This window comes from Mirounga angustirostris, unplaced genomic scaffold, assembly GCF_029215605.1.
Source record: "Mirounga angustirostris isolate CCGP_5_RB_7025 unplaced genomic scaffold, mMirAng1.0.hap1 SCAF_6, whole genome shotgun sequence".
Classification (NCBI taxonomy): domain Eukaryota; kingdom Metazoa; phylum Chordata; class Mammalia; order Carnivora; family Phocidae; genus Mirounga; species Mirounga angustirostris.
In genome coordinates, this window is record NW_026991714.1 from 86403872 (window position 1) to 86421850 (window position 17979).

A 17979-nucleotide genomic window follows, 5' to 3' on the forward strand; every position below is an offset into this window, starting at 1 on the left:
GAGAGTGTAAGACTGAGTTAAAATAATCCTATGCATAGGGGGCACCTGGGTGGCTCAGTCGTTAAGCGCCTGCCTTCGGCTCAGGTCATGATCCCAGGGTCCTGGGATCGAGCCCCACATCGGGCTCCCTGCTCAGCGGGAAGCCTGCTTCTCCCTCTCCCACTCCCCCTGCTTGTGTTCCCTCTCTCACTGTGTCTCTCTCTGTCAAATAAATAAATAAAATCTTTAAAAAATAATAATAATAATCCTATGCATAGGCTGATTACAAGAGGTATACCTATAAGATATTATCTCAAGTGATTAAAAGTCAATGAATGGGAAAATATGTACCAACTGAATATTAACTCCCCAAAAGCTGACATAAAGAATTTAAAGAAAATAAGTTTCACTGGAGATTCACTAAAGATAAAGATAATGAGGAAAGATTCAATGCATAAGAATGAATGTGTGGGCTCCTGGGTGGCTCAGCTGGTTAAGCGTCTGACTCTTGGTTTCAGCTCAGGTCATGATTTCATGGGTTGTGAGATGGAACCCTGCATCGGGCTCCGCATTCGGCAGGGAATCTGCTTGAAGATTCTCTCCCTCTGCCCCTCCTCCCACGTGCTGTCTCTCTTGCTCTCTCTCTCTCTAAAATAAATAAATCTTTAAAAAAAGAAAAGAAATGGGCGCCTGGGTGGCTCAGTTGGTTAAGCGACTGCCTTCGGCTCAGGTCATGATCCCGGAGTCCTGGGATCGAGTCCCACATCGCTTGGCGGGGAGCCTGCTTCTCCCTCTGACCCTATCCCCTCTCATGCTGTTTCTCTCTCTCTCTCAAATAAATAAATAAATAAAATCTTTAAAAAAAATAAGAAAAGAAAAGAAATGAATGTGTAGGAAATTCATATTTAATTTCAAAGTACATAAATAAAAAATTGACTATTGAAAGAAGAAACATAAAAATTCATGTTAATAGTGGGAGATTTTAATATAGCTCTCCATAGATAATCATAGTGGACAAGCTATAATTGATAAATCAAGCAAACCAAATATTAAGTATATAGACAATATATAACATTACTCCTCAAAATTAGAGAAAACACATCCTTTTCAGGCACATATGGAATGCCCATGAAAACTGACCATCTTCTAGGTTATAAAGCTTCCCACATCAAATTTAGAAGGACTGGCATCACATACGTATCAAACCACAGTGCAATTATGCTGGGGCATATAAACAATAGCAACTACAAAAACCTGGAGAAAACCGTACATCTAGACATTAAAAATAGATCTTTAAACAGCTCATTGGTCCAGAAAGAATTAAAATGGAAATGGGAAAATAGTTGGAAATAAAAAATAATAAAAATATTAGATATCAAGCTTATGGGACAGCAGAGAAAGTAGAAGGATGGAATGATGAAGCAGATGGTAATGATAAAGGAAACAAATTTGCCTTAGAAAGAGAAGGATCTACAAAATCAAAAGTTGGTTCTTTGAAAAAGTTAAATGAATAGAAAACCTTTGTTGAAATTTATTAAGAAAAAGAGAGGACAGGGGCACCTTGGTGGCACAGTGAGTTGAGCATCAGACTCTTGATTTCAGCCCAGGTCATGACCTCTGGGTCATGAGATCATGAGCTGCATCAGGCTCTGTGCTCAGCGTGGAGCCTGCTTGGGATTTTCTCTCTCCCTCTCCCTCTGCCCCTCCCCCCACCTGTCGTCTCTCTCTCTCTCTCTCTAACAAATAAATCTTTAAAAAGAAAGAAAGAGAGAAAGAAAGAAAGAAAAAGAAAGAAAGAGGACAAAGGCCCCAATGAATTCTACTGGTAAAGCAAACAAGAATACATGCCTACTGAGACAAAATGGGTAAGAATATATGATACACACCCTTACACCAATACATTTTAAAAATAATGGATTAGGGGCACCTGGGTGGCTCAGTGGGTTAAGCATCTGCCTTCAGCTAAGGTCATGATCTCAGGGCCCTGCGATCAAGCCCCGCATTGGGCTCCCTGCTCAGTGGGTAGTCTGTTTCTCCCTCTCCTTCTGCCTCTCCCCTTGCTTGTGCTCTCTCTGTCTCTCTCTGAATCTCAAATGAATAAATAAACAAAATCTTTAAAAAAATAATGGATTGGACAAATTCCTCTAAGATGCAGTTTATCAAGAAGACATAAAAAAGAGGAACAGTCTTAAAATGACTAAGGAGATTGACTCAATAGTTTTAAAATATTGTCTCAAAGAAATATTGAGTCCCAATTGGCTTTACTACCAGTTTTACCAAATATTTAGGAAGAAATAAGTACTATAACTGCCAGATAATTTAAAAAAGGAAAAAAATTGGGGTGCCTAGGTGGCTTAGTTGTTAAGCATCTGCCTTCAGCTCAGGTGATGGTCCCAGGGTCCTGGGATCGAGCCCCACATCAGGCTCCCTGCTCAGTGGGGAGCCTGCTTCTTCCTCTCCCACTCCCCCTGCTTGTGTTCCCTCTCTCGCCATGTGTCTCTCTGTCAAATAAATAAGTAAAATCTTAAAAAAAAAAAAAAAAAGGAAAAAAATCCCCAATTCACTTTTTGAGGCTGGCATGACTATGGTAACAAAAACCTGATGAGAACAATATGAAAAAGTAAAATTGTAGGTCAATCTCACTCATGAGTGTAAATGCAAAAAACCTCAGCAGAATAATGAAAGCCAGCAATACATAAAAAGATTAATGCATCATCACCAAGAAGGTCTAGCCTTGAGATTGGAAGGCAAATTAAGACCACAATGAGATATCACTTTACACCTGTCAGAATGGCTACAATAAAAAAACCACAAGAAACAAGTGTTGACAAGGGTCAGGGTTAGAAAGGAAGCCTCATGCACTGTTGGTGGGAATGCAAATTGGTGCAGCCACTGTGGAAGACAGTATGGAGGTTCCTCAAAAAATTAAAAATAGAATCATCATATAATACAGTAATTCCACCACTGGATATTTGCCCAAAGAAAATGAAAACACTAAATGGAAATGATATATTCACCCTTATATTTATTGCAGCATTACTTACAATAGCCAAGATATAGAAGCAACCCAGTGTTCATTGATGGATGAATGGATAAAGATGATGTGGTATGTATACATTATGGAATATTACTCAGCCACAAAAAAGAATTAGATCTTGCCATTTGCAATGACATGGTTGGAGCTAGAGGGTATAATGCTAAGTGACTTAAGTCAGACAGAGAAAGACAAATACCATATAATGTACACATATATATGTATAATTTAAGAAACAAAACAAATGAACCCAGAAAAAAGAGACAGACAAAAATCAGCCTCTTAAAATACAGAGAACAAACTGGTGGTTTCCAGAGGGGAGGAGGGGATGTGTGAAATAGATAAAGGGAATTAAGAGTACACCAAACTGTGACAAGCATGAGTAACATATAGAATTGTTGAATCACTATATTGTACACCTGAAACTAATATAACACTGTATATTAATTATACTTGAATTTTTAAAAAGGTTGGTTTAACATTAGGAAAGTGATTTATGAAATTCACCACAATAATGAAGGATTAAAAACCATATGATTGTCTCTGTAGATGCAGAAAGAACATTTGATAAAATTTCACTTCTAATCATGACAAAATTGCTTAGGAAACTGTAATGAGGAAGGAAATTCCACAACCTAATAAAGGGCATAAAAAAGTGTATAACAAACATACTTAATGGGGTTGACTCAGAAGCCACTTGAAGAGATTCCTAGGGGCCAAAGTTTAGGACGGTTTGAACATTCCTAAAAATAATACTAGCTATGGATGTAAATACATCACATATATGTAAATCCAGAAGTTATTCATGATAAAAACAAACAAATGAATGTATTAAAAATCTCTTTTTTAACTTTTTGAGGAACCTCCACACTGTTTTCCAAAGTGGCTGTACCAACTTGTGTTCCCACCAACAGTGTAAGAGTGTTCCCCTTTCTCCATAACCTCTCCAATATTTGTTGTCTTGCCTTGTCAATTTTTGCCATTCTAACTGGTGTAAGGTGGTATCTCAATGTGATTTGGACTTGAATTTCCATAATGGCTAATGATGATGAACATTTTTTCATGTGTCTGTTAGCCATTTGTATGTCTTTTTTTGAGAAGTGTCTGTTCATGTCTTCTGCCCCTTTTTTGACTTGATTATTTACACTACTGGGTATTTACCCCAAAGACACAGATATAGTGAAAAGAAGGGCCATATGCACCCCAATGTTCAGAGCAACAATGTCCGCAATAGCCAAACTGTGGAAAGAGCCGAGATGCCCTTCAACAGATGAATGGATAAAGGAGATGTGGTCCATATATACAATGGAATATTACTCAGCCTTCAGAAAGGATGAATACCCAACTTTTACATCAACATGGATGGGACTGGAGGAGATAATGCTAAGTGAAATGAATCAAGCAGAGAAAGTCAATTATCGTATGGTTTCACTTATTTGTGAAACATAAGGTATAGCATGGAGGACATTAGGAGAAGGAAGGGAAAAATGAAGGGGGGGAGAACTGGAGGGGGAGACGAACCATGAGAGACTATGGACTCTGAGAAACAAACTGAGGGTTTTAGACGGGAGGGGGGTGGGTTGGGTTAGCCTGGTGATGGGTATGAAAGAGGGCACATACTACATGGAGCACTGGGTGTTATACACAAACAATGAATCATGGAAGACCACATCAAAAACTAATGACGTGGGCGCCTGGGTGGCTCAGTTGGTTGGGCGACTGCCTTTGGCTCAGGTCATGATCCTGGAGTCCCTGGATCGAGTCCCGCATCGGGCTCCCTGCTCGGCGGGGAGTCTGCTTCTCCCTCTGACCCTCCCCCCTCTCATGTGCTTGCTCTCTCTCATTCTCTCTCTCTCAAATAAATAAATAAAATCTTTAAAAAAAAAAACTAATGACATAATGTATGGTGATTAACATAACATAATAAAATAAATAAATAAATAATAAAAAATAAAAATCTCTTAATTGGGGGTGTCTGGGTGGCTCAGTCGATTAAGCAGCTGACTCTTGATTTCAGCTCAGTTCATGATCTCAGGGTCATGAGATTCAGCCCCGTGTGGGCTTCCGTGCTCAGCAGGGAGTCTGCTTGAAATTCTCCCTTTCCCTCTGCCCCTCCCTCCACTCACATGCATTTTTGTCCTCTCTCTAAAATAAATAAATCTTTTTAAAAATCTCTTAATTGGTTGCCTTTAAATATAGTAGGAAACCAACCCCTTAGCTTGAAAAGTAATGAATAGGGGTGCCTGGGTGGCTCAGTCTGTTAAGAGTCTGCCTTGGGCTCAGGTCATGAGCCCAGGGTCCTGGGATCAAGCCCCAATTGGGCTTCCCATTCAGAGGGGAGTCTACCCCCTCTTCTCCCTCCCCTCTCTTTGTCCCTGCTCGTGTTTTCTCTCTCAAATAAATAAAATCTTTTTTAAAAAAGTAATGAATAATGAAAAAGAATCAAGAATTTAAATTATCTTTTTTGTATGGCCTATTCCTCAGACTAACCAAATAGTTGATGAGAAAAACTTTCCCTTTATCACTGCTTATAAATGAAAGAATAATAAAATTAGATATCATATATTTGGAACCCGAAATGATCATCAGTGGCTATTAACATTGCATAGAGACAGATAAGCAGATACTATGTGTCTCATGATGGAAGTGTTAGTGGAGTAATTCCTTCCATCCTGCCCAAGAATCAAAGTTGAATCAGAGAAGGTCTTTAGAGCTATCAATTTATAGGAAACAAGGAGAGAAGAACATACCGTTAGCACAGAGATGCACTTAGCAAAATCCCAAATGTGGCAAATCCTAAAGGCCAAACGATCTAGTTTCTTCAAGGAATAAAATTGCAAGAGAAAGCAAGGAGGAGAAAAAGGGGGGTGGGCAACAGCTGCCCCACGAGGCCATCGTGTCCCGGATTTCTTCTCTCTCTCTGCTCCACTCTCCTGCGAGTGAGAGTTGCTTAGTCATGGTCAAGAGATGGCTGCCAGACTTCCAGATGGCGTATCCACAACCAGGGAGGAAGAATTCTGGAGAGCTTTTCTCCAGTTTGGGAAGAGCAGCCCTTTTCAGGGACTTCCAACCCTGACTCAAGCAGAATTAGGTCTCCTGGAACCCCTCGCTACAAGGGAGTTAGGAGAGATGGCTGGTTTTAACTAGGCACATTGTATCAAAGAAAAGTGGGGTTAGGCTAGTTAGGAAGAGGTGGGGAGTGGATACTGAGCAGCCAGTGGCCACTTATCTCTAGCACAGACAGATTTGTGTTGTCCTGGAGACTCTGCTTCATCTGATGAGATTAGAGAGAGGGCTGGGACCCAGATCACAGCTCACGGCTTGGAACAGAGGGACATGTCTGACTTGTGAGGCATGTTCTTATTAATACTAACCAGCCAGTGTACCCTGCAATAATATACACAATCACAAACTGGGCTCCTCTCTTCCCCCAATCCTGACTTATTTGCCCAAATGCCATAAACATAAGGAATCGTCTTAAAAACTCTACAAGTTTTGGGGCGCCTGAGTGGCTCAGTTGGTTAAGCGTCTGCCTTCGGCTCACATTGTGACCCCAGAGTCCTGGGGTGGAGCCCCACATGGGGTTCCCTGCTCAGCGAGGAGTCTGCTTCTCCCTCACTCTCTGTCCCTCCCCCTTCATGTTCTCTTTCTCTCTCAAATAAGTAAATAAAATCTTTTTAAAAAACCTACAAATTTTATTTGCTGCTTTCTAGACATTGATACCCATTATAGCTGATATTTGGGGGCATTTTTCATTTTTTAGGTGTCATACAAAAGAAGAATTAGGTCATTTTTCTCTTGACTTAACTATTTTCCCTCTCCTTCAATAGAATACTAAGAATGATATAAAATCATATTATTAATACCATCAGGTCTTGGGATCTATAAGTATTACTAGTCAAATATCTATGCCAGAGAATTAAGCCAAAGCCAGGAGAGTTACTTCTCCCTGTCTCTCCCTATCTTCCTTCTATCCAGAGAAGGAAAGAAGATTTTTAAAAATTAACACATTTTATTTTTTAGGGCACGTTATGGTTTGCATTGTGTCCCCCAAAAAGATATGTAGAAGGCCCCTGTACCTGTGAATGTGACCTTATTTGGAAACAGAATTAAGTTGAGGGCATTATCCAATGTGACCAGTGTCCTTATAAAAAGGGGAACTTGGGACCCAAACATCACATGTGCAGAGAGAAGGTGATAGGGACCAGGGATGTGATGGTGGAGGCAGAGGTTTTATTGGTGCAGGTGTAAGCTAAGAACACTAAGAACAGCTAGCTTTCCAGCAGGATTTCCCAGAAGCTAGGACGAGGCAAGGAAAGAGCCTCCCCAGAGTCTTAGACGAGTAAGGCCCTACCAACACCTTCATTTTGGACTTCCAGCCTTCAGAATCGTGACACAATAAATTTCTGTTGCTTTAAGCCACCCAGTAAACCAACTGCCCTAAGAAACAAATATAGAGGGGCGCCTGGGTGGCTCAGTTGGTTAAGCGACTGCCTTCGGCTCAGGTCACGATCCTGGAGTCCCGGGATCAAGTCCCGCATCGGGCTCCCTGCTCAGCAGGGAGTCTGCTTCTCCCTCTGACCCTCCTCCCTCTCATGCTCTCTGTCTCTCATTCTCTCTCTCTCAAATAAATAAAAATAAAATCTTAAAAAAAAAAGAAACAAATATAGAGGACAATTTTAGGTTTATAGAAAAATGGATCAGAAAGCGGAAATTCCCACATATTCCCTCATAACATGCCCTACCCCAACACGGGTTTCCCCTATTACTAACCTCTTGTGTTAGTGTGGTACATTTGTTACAACTGATGAGCCAACACTGATACATTATTATAAACTGAAATCCACTAGGGTTCACTCCCTGTGTGGTACCTGCTATGGTTTTTGTTCAGACATAAGTTTTCAGCTTCAGTGGGTAAATACCAAGGAGCACAATTGCTGGATCATAAGATAAGTGTATGTTTTGTTTTGGGAGAAACTGCCAAGCCATCTTCCAAAGTGGCTGTACTGTTTTGAATTCCTACTGGCGTGAATGAGAAATTCTGTTGATCTGCATCCTTGCCAGAACTTGGTATGCAGGTATGTAGTGGTATGTCATTGTCATTTTAATTTGCAATTACCTGATGACATATGATGTGAAGCATCTTTTCATGTGCATTATATGCCATCACTATGAAGCTCAGATCTTTTGAAGTTGAGATCTTCTGCTTATTTTTAAGTTGGGTTGTTTATTTTCTTGTTGAGTTTGTATATTTTGGAGACTATTCCTTTTCAGATATGTGTTTTGCAAATATTTTCTCCTACTCTGTAGCTTGTCTTTCATTTGTTAAACAGTGTCTTTCACAGAGCAGAAGCTTTTAATTTTAATGAAGCACAACTTATCAATTTTTTCCTTCACTGTTTTTTTAACTAATAAGCCATTGCCAACCCCAAGGTCAACTAGATTTTCTCCTGTTATCTTTTGTGAGTTGAATAGTTTTGCATTTTACACTTAGGTCTAAGATCCAGTTTGAGTTAATTTCTGTGAAAAGTCTGAGATTTGTGTCTATATTCATTTACTTGCACAGACATGTCCAGCTGTCCCAGCAGTATTCATTGAAAAGATTATCCTTTCTCCACTGGATTGTCTTTGTTCCTTTGTCAAAGATCAGTTGACTATGTGTGGCTCTACTTCTGGGCTTTTTATTCTCCTCCATGGATCTATTTGTCTATTCTTTCATCAGTACCATATTGTCTTGATTGCTATAGTTTATATTAAGTCTTAAAGCCAGATAGCATTAGTCCTCCAACTTTGTTCAATTTTGTGTTGGTTATTCTGGGTCTTTGCCTTCCCATATCAATCTGAAACTTTAGAGTTAGTTTGTCAGTATCCACAAAATAACTTGCCGGGATTTTGATTGAGATTATATTGAATTTATTGATTAACTTGGGAAGAACTGACGTCTGACACTGTTGAGTCTTCCAATCCATGTACATGGGGTCTCTCTCCATTAATTTAGCTCTTCTTTGACTTCTTTCATCAGAGCTTTGTAGTTTTCCTCATATAGATCCTGTACATATTCTGTTAGATTTATACCTAAATTGTGTGTGTGTGTATGTGTGGTAAGGAAAGAGGATTTTTAAAAGGTATTTTTAAAAGAAAATAAAATTAGAAAGCTTGGCAATTACAGAGAAGTAAAGTAAAAGAAGAACAATTAAGCTGCAATTCAAGGCATAATTCCAAATGCAAAATACCAAAGGAACAGAATATAGTTTGCTAAAAGGCATAAAGAAAACCCCGAAGACTTCTTTAATGAAAAAAACATGCAAAAAACAAGCTGAGAGCCCAAGAACACAGTTCAGGGTTGAAGCCAGCTTTCTGCAAGTCAGAGAAAACTCCCCCGAGCTGGCAAGGCTCTTAGCACCCCAGGCCCGCACCACTCCCTGAAGTTCATTCCTGCAAGACAAAGAGAAGAGAGACAAAGTCACAAGCAGGGCCCCACAGACCCGCAAATCTCTCTTCCACTGGTCAGAAAACCAAGTCAAGCCTCTGAGATATCACCTCTTCTGAGAAAACACATGCTCTCAGACAGACTGGGGAAATGCCAATCCCTATCCAAAATTAGACATCTCCTCTCACACATGAGGATAATGGGGACAAAAGAGACATCATCTGTCAAATGTTGTTTATCAAGTACAACTGCTGTAAAATTTTCTCCTGAAAAGGAAGGAGTCTTTGTTGATAAGAAGCTCGGTGGCAGAGATTGGACTCTGAGAGCAGGGCTTTCAGAAAGCAAGAAAACAAAGGAGGCAATTGAACGGCTCTGGAGAGGAATTTTAGGGTGTGGGGAATGCTGAGAACAGAGAGGAGAAGAGAAATATAGAGGAAAACACCAGAGGATAACTGAGCAGTATGGTTTGGTGTCAGAAGGACTAGACTCTTGTGTGGAATATTCTATTTCATGGTGTTTGGGGCCATTTCAAGGACTTCTGGGTGCTCTCACATAGACTGACACCTTCTTCACCTTCCCATCCATCCATTATGTCTGCTATACTTTATTGCTTTTTGTGAAATGAAGAATGGTGGGGGCGGGGTTGGAAATCAAGGAAGGCAGGCTGAATTCCACCCTGGGTCAGTGTGGAGAAGAGAGTTCTAGGAGGAAGAACACAAGTGATCTCAAAGCAGCAATTCAAAGCCAGACGTGACCACAAGAATGCAAATTTCAGGGAATAGGCAGACATCTTGGAGAAAAATAGGACATGAGGATCAAATGCTCAACTAGGTCGTGTAAGAAAGAAAAAGGCCTCCTCTTTAAAATGATGACAACCAACGTTAATTGACTGTTTCTCCTGTTTCAGTCTTTGCGTCCAAGCAATTTACCAAAGCATTATCTCTTTTGACCTTATGGCCTATGAAGTTAGGGCTCTTATCATTGTCTTTATTCGCAAATAAGAAAATTGAGACTTAGAGAAAGTAATAACTTGCCCAAGGGCACTCAGCAAGTGACCAAGCCAGGAGTTGAGCCCAGACTGCCCGACTCCAGAGCCCAAAGCTCACCTACGATGGTTTAAAGCTGTTTCTCTGGTCCACGGACAAGAATGACTCACAGCTAACTAAGAGGTCTTATGATTCACTGGAACTCTTCTTGTCAAGGTCACCAAACCACCTCCCGGTTGCAAAATCCAATGAGCTGACTTCCGGGTCATAGAAGAAACAGAATTCAGTTTTTGCTTCTTTTGTTTTTTGCTTTTTTTTTTTCCAGTGACAACAGCTAATGTGAATCTTGCCCAAGCCAGATGCCTCTTCCTCCCTCCTTGGATCTTTATTTTTCTCTACAGCACTCATCCGTATTTGACATTTTATATTTAACTTCTTTGTCCACTGTGTTCTTCTCAACTAGCTGTCCCATGAGCAGAGACTTCTGTTTCATTTTATTAGTACTCAGTCAATATTTGTTCAATGAGCCTTAGTATTTAACCAAGAGTACAACATTCCGGAGATGTGTTGGCATTCTTTGAAAAGTTAAACAAGCATCTACCCTATGTCCTGGTAATTCTACTCCTAGGCATTTACCTAAAAGGAATGAAAATATATGTCCCCGTCCCCCAGAAGTCCCGTGTAAGAGTGTCCATAACAAATAAGTCAGACAGAGAAAGACGAATACCAGATGATGTCACTTGTATATGGACTCAACAAACAAACACAAACAGACTTTTAGATACAGAGAACATACTAGTGATTGCCAGGGAGACATAGATGAGGGGGCGGGAGAAATAAAGAGGATTAAGAGGTACAAACTTTCACTTATAAAATAAATAAGCCACAGAGATGAAAAGTACAGCTTAGGGAATATAGTCAAAAATACTGTAATAATGCTGTGTGGTGACAGATGGTGACCACACTTATCACAGTGAGCACTGAGTAATGTAGAGGGTTGTCGAATCACTCTGCTATACCCTTGAAACTGATATAAGGTTGTATGTTAATTATACTTCAGTAAAAAATAAATAAGTTAGAAAAAAAAGTGTTCATAGCAACCTTATTCCTAACAGCGAGAAACTGAGAACAACCCAAATGTCCATCAACAGAAGAATGGATAAACTATGATATATCCCTTAAATGAACTAGCTAGCACTCGGCAATGGAGAGAAACAAACCACTGATATAAAAAGCAATATGCAGGGCGCCTGGGTGGCTCAGTCTGTTAACCGTCTGCCTTCGGCTCAGGTCATGATCTCAGGGTCCTGGGATGGAGCCCCGCATCTGGGCTCCCTGCTCAGTGGGGAGCCTGCTTCTCTCTCTTCCTCTACCCCTCCCCACACTCATGTGCTCATTCTCTCTCTGTGTGTCAAATAAATAAATAAATCTTTTAAGAAAAAACAATATGCATGAATCTCAAACCCTTATGTTATGTGAAAGATGCCAGACACAAAAAGACGCAGATAGATAATGGAATGTATTATTTCATTTTATATGACTTTAAAGAACAGGCAAACCTAATCTGATAGTAAATGGGGAGTACGGGCATTGACTGGCAGGGGTCCGAGGGAACTTTCTGGAGTTACAGAAGTGTTGTTCTCAATTTAGTTCTGAGTGGTGGTTACAGAAATGTAAACAAGGGTCAAAATGAATCAAATGGATCACTTAAGAGGCATATGTATATTTTATGGGTGTAAATTATACCTCAAGTTTTTAAAAACTCGTTTTTAAAATATTAGTCAAAAAAGGTTTTTTTCCTCCTCTTGGAAAGCAGTGGGATCTGGTGAAATAGAAGCCCATTTACTAGCTGGGAGTAGTTCAGGATGCTTCAGAGAGGGCGGCACTTATACCTGGTGGTCTTTCAGATGGTCAGTTTTATTCTCCACCTGAATCTGAAGCAGGATCTAAAGAAGAAGCTGAAGAAAAACAGGACAGTGAAAAACCACTTTTGGAACTATGAGTACTACTTTGGTTAAATGTGAAAATCCATCATTGAAAGTCACTGGAGGGAAGAAAAAGGACCAGAGCTGGGTCTTCCTATTGCAAGTTGAAGGTGACATCCACTGCTGACTTTAATGAATGGCTAATAAAGAATTTACTTATTGTAATACCTCATAGACATTGTACCAGATCACGTACATTTAGGACCTGCCTGTGGCTGGTAAGATAATGTGATGATCCATCCTGTGTTAGTGAGACTGAGTCTGATCTGTTCATGAATAGTTGGAGCAAAGTCTTGTGCTGTATCCCCGATCAAAAGACTTAGGAATATATTGGAATAACACTTTTTTAGCAAGCAAAATATCTTTTTATTTGATTCGCAGTTTGGAATTTTTTGTTTCATGTCTCAGATTTCTTTTGTATTTCTTTTGTAACATCCAACATTTCCCTTGTGTTTTTTAACTCACGTTTATGCGCTCTTTGTACAATTTTAAAAAGTAATAAATACCAACATATCAAAAAAAAAAAAAACATTGTTACTGAGCTTTTTGGTAATTCGTCAGAAAATAAAATAATCTAATCATGAGGAAAAAAAAAAATGTCTTAGCCTCTGTTCACTCACATGTACTATGAAGAACACAGTGCTCGCCTGCTAGAATTTTTGTCAGGATGAAGCAAGACAAGGTATATATAGTATCCTCAGCATCTTAGTAACGGGCACAGATAAGTGCACTGACAAGTTAATCCTCTGTCTTGCTATTAAAAACAAAAGACAATTCTTTACCCTGATCGCTGTACTCCAACCAGTTCCAGGTTTTGGCTAACTTTTATGCCCACTGGCAATTTTCTGGGCATGCCTCTGCCTTTTTGGAAATTGAAAAATTCAGTCCATAAGACCGCAAGTGCTTTTGACCTTGACACGAAGCAAAACTGGGTCAAATGCAATCAATTGAGATACTGGCAAGGTTAAATGTCATTTCTGCCGTGTATTCCCTAAACTTCAGATCTTTTTTTTTTTTAAGGCAGTGACGTGATAGAAGGGGCTCATTGACAAAAGCCTTTCACAACTGTCATTTTGATGCTCAAAGTAAATGTCTACTAAAGGTTATGAATTTGGTTGGTGCTATCATCTTATTAATGTGTAAAATAAGAGTAATTATTGGTTGATTTTGCATTATTGACCCGTGTAATGATTTCTGTCACTGTGAAGTATGCTCCTTGGATCCTGTGTGATCGTTACATCTTTGATGTGGCTCCCTTCATCCATTTCCCTGAGGGCCACCATGACAGCCAGGGGAGCAGGTGAGAACACACCCCACCCCCCGCAGGACTTGCCATGAGAGCCCCGGGGCTCTGGGAGGTTGGGGTGGCAGGCAGATCTGAGGACTTCAAGCCCACATCTGAGAACCTGCAGAATCTATGAGGTGGGAAGACCTGGGACAGTTCAGAATCTGGGGGCCCCCAGGCTGGCAGGAGGTGTCCTGACAACCTGGCTTCTGAGAGCATATAAAAGCGACAAACCAAAACAGCTCCACCCTCTGAGACTGTGACCCTCCCTGCACTGGGAAATCCCTGTCCATCTCCCGGAGGGTTTCTATCCACCCGGAACTGCAACACTGTCTGCTTTATTTGCTCTCCACCATTAGACTTGATCGGAGCCTGGGAACAGTTGCACACATCTGGAACCAACGAGAAATAGCTAATGCTAAACTCACCCCTTCCCAGTTTTGACCGCTGGCGTCCCCGTCCAGCTAAATCAGCAGTCCCAAGACACTTGGCCAGCCAAAGCCCCAAGATCTGCCTTCTACCTTCAGGTTTCCTTGTAGACTGGCATCCTGGGACTTCATTGGAATAAGGAATAGAGACGTGGGACCTTACTCTCTCCCCATCCCGTCAGTGCCAATGGGGTATTTTGTGGATTAAGATGAATGTTATGAAGCCTCTGTGGCCCTGGGCAAGTTTTTCTTTCTGAGCCTGATTTCCTTTTCTATAAAGTGGGGATGCCACCTCACAGGGTTGTCCTGGGGATTGAAGGAAGAAAGAATAAAGTTCCTGGCATGCTGCCTTCAGAGTAAGTGCTCCACAGACGGCAGCTATTGCTGAGTGTAATTAATTTTATCACAATCTCCTAAAACCTTGCTCTCTCCTTCTCATAATCCCCAGTTAGTATTTTCTCCAGGCTTCAGTACTGCTTTGGGTATCTCATGTTGGTCATACTGGTCCCCCCAGGTTGTTTTGCCCGGATACTTCTGCACCCACTATACCAGAGAATCTCACCTTTTCTCAGGTCTCCTCTCCCTTCCAAAGAGATGGAAAAGAGGGGTCCAAGAAGATAGGACGCCTAGAGAATTCTTCTGCCATCCTGAAAAGTCTTTGTTTTCTCCTATGATTCGGTTTCCCCTTACAAACAGCAAATACAGAACCACTCAGGACCCACCAGGTGAGCAGAGATGTAGGAACCAACAGGTTCACGTTCGTAAAATCTTTTGATGTCATCTGACACAAACGTTCCAAGATGGTACATGCAAGGTGTTTCATGGTTTTCTACTTTCGCTCATTGTTTTCTTATTCCTTAAGCAGGATGAGCGCCCCAGAATGACGACCTCTTCCTGCTGGAAGGGTCCGTAGAGATCTGGTCTGTGGCGCCCTGACTGAGGGCCAAGGAAAGGCTTCAAGCAGGGGCTGTGACTCTCTGAAACTGCACCTAATTTTTAGGCATATGCATGTTTTTGGAGAGAGCGGTCCACCCCTTTCACGGCTTCTCAAGGATTCAGTGTCCCAACCTCCTGATTTTACATATGAAGACACTGAGGCCTGGAGAGAACAGGTGGGGATCTTCCAAACTAATTTAAACGTGGTTAATGCCTAAAGGAGGGCTATTGTTAACAGCCATGGGACAGCTACTTTATTGTTGCCCTGTATCTTTTCAGCCCATTGGCCAGGTCGCCTCTCTCAGAATCTAGCAGGCTTACCCAGAATTTCCAAAGCCTCACTACTATCCATATACTCCGCTCTGCCCTGGAAAAGAGGGTTTCCAGATTTGCCAACAAACCGGCAGCAACAACAACAAAAGGATGCCTCGTTAAATCTGAATTTCACATAAGCCACAAATAACGTTCTAGCATAAGTAGGACTCGCATCTGAAACCCACTTCTAACCAGGCAACCCTCTATGGAGAAGACATAGCCACAGAGGCCATAGCCCTGAGCTGCAGCACATTTAAGGAATTGCTAACTAAGAATAGGGTCCTTGGGAGCGGAGACCAGGGCCCCCACACTGGTGGAAAAGTCTGGAAGGAGCCCAAGGGAAGCACATAAATCCATGACCCAGGGATGAGTAGTGTTTTCCTAGGCTAAGTTGGGTGACAGAAGCCTCTCTAACCTGAGGAAGGCTGAGACAAGGGGGTCAAAAACAGTCTCTCCTGACCTAAAGGCTGTAAGAGGTTTGGCAGGGGCTTCCCCCTCTCCTGCGAAGGAAAACTGGCAGGGCTCGCCCAGGACACAAGGCTCGTATGGACTCCCATGACACCCTGCAGGAACTGAGGAGAACGTCCCTTCCATAAGTAAAATGCCAGAATTACTAAATTACTGTTTCTCAATAATAATAATTACGAACATAACACCAATCTGTAGAAATTTTGCAAATTTAATTATTAACTATAAAACTAGAGGACATGGAAAACTTAATCACAAATAATTAGAAGCTCAAGGTCTCTAGACTATAAAATAACTGCACCTCAGCACATTGCTTTCGTGGCGATATTGCCACGCTAGTTCCGTGGCTTAGCTGTCCCAGTGTCTTGCTTTCTGTAAAAATCGTGGCTAGATTTGACTGCCTTACTTGTGGTATTTTAGTCCTTACGTCTTTGAAAATAAGTTCGAATCCTGAGAAACTACATTGGCAAAGTTAAATATATCCTGAGAGCTACAGAAGTATGCAGAAAGGCGTCCGATAAACTACAGTTGCAAATACATTAAAAGACACTAACAGATGACACACTGGATTTCAAAAAGTAGCCCGAGGCTTGTAGCTCCTTCTATGTTGATGTTATACCAGTGATACCACATTGCTCATCTAGGTTCGCTCTATTTCTTTTATAAATTATACCGTAAAGTACTACATGCTCATTATAATTCTCAGATACGTGGCATCTAAATCACTGAGAAGTTCATGATGCTGAGTATCTAAACCTGTCTTCTTCTTCTTTTTTTAATTTGAGAGAGAGAGAGCGTGCGTGTGCAGGAACAGGGGGAGGAACAGAGGAAGAGGGACAAGCAGACTCTCTGCTGAGCACGGAGCCTGAGGCAGGGCTCAATCTCAAGATCCTGAGATCAGGACCTGAGCCAAAATCAAGAGTCAGACACTTAACCGACTGAGCCACCCAGGTGCCCCTAAACCTGCCTTTGAAAAATGATATTGTTATAAGGAATATTTTAAAAAGAGATTTTTGGCAAAGAAGACATCCAAATGGACAACAGACACATGAAAAAGTGCTCAACATCACATGGCATCAGGGAAATCCAAATCAAAACCTCAAAGAGATACCACCTCACACCAGTCAGAATGGCTAAAATTAACAAGTCAGGAAATGACAGATGTTGGCGGGGATGCGGAGAAAGGGGAACCCTCCTACACTGTTGGTGGGAATGCAAGCTGGTGCAGCCACTCTGGAAAACAGTATGGAGGTTCCTCAAAAAGTTGAAAATAGAGCTACCCTATGATCCAGCAATTGCACTACTGGGTATTTACCCCAAAGATACAAATGTAGTGATCCGAAGGGGTCCGTGCACCCCGATGTTTATAGCAGCAATGTCCACAATAGCGAAACTGTGGAAAGAGCCAAGATGTCCATTGACAGATGAATGGATAAAGAAGATGTGGTGTGTGTGTATATATATATATATAATATTATGCAGCCATCAAAAAAATATGAAATCTTGCCATTTGCAATGACGTGGATGGAACTAGAGGGTATTATGCTAAGCAAAATAAGTCAATCAGAGAAAGACAATTATCATATGATCTCACTGATATGTGGAATTTAAGAAACAAAACAGAGGATCATAGGGGAAGAGAGGAAAAAATTAAGACAAGATGAAACCAGAGAGGGAGACAAACCACAAGAGGCTCTTAATCATAGGAAACAAACTGAGGGTTGCTGGAGGGGAGGGGGATGGAGGGATGGGGTAACTGGGTGATGGACATTAAGGAGGGCATGTGATGTAATGAGCACTGGGTATTATATGAGACTGATGAATCACAGGCCTGTAGCTCTGAAACCAATAATACATTATATATTAATTAAAATGAATTTAAATTCTAAAAAAAAAGAAAAAAATTTGGGGGGCACCTGGGTGTCTCAGTAGGTTAAGTGTCTGTCTTCAGCTCGGGCTCCCTGCTCAGCAGGTCATCTGCTTCTCCCTCTGCCCCTCCCCATCCCCTGCTTGTGCTCTTTCTCTCTCTCAAAAATGAATAAATAAAATCTTTTTTAAAAAATTTTAAAAAAGACTATATCAGGGGCACCTGGGTGGCTCAGTTGGTTAAGCGACTGCCTTCGGCTCAGGTCA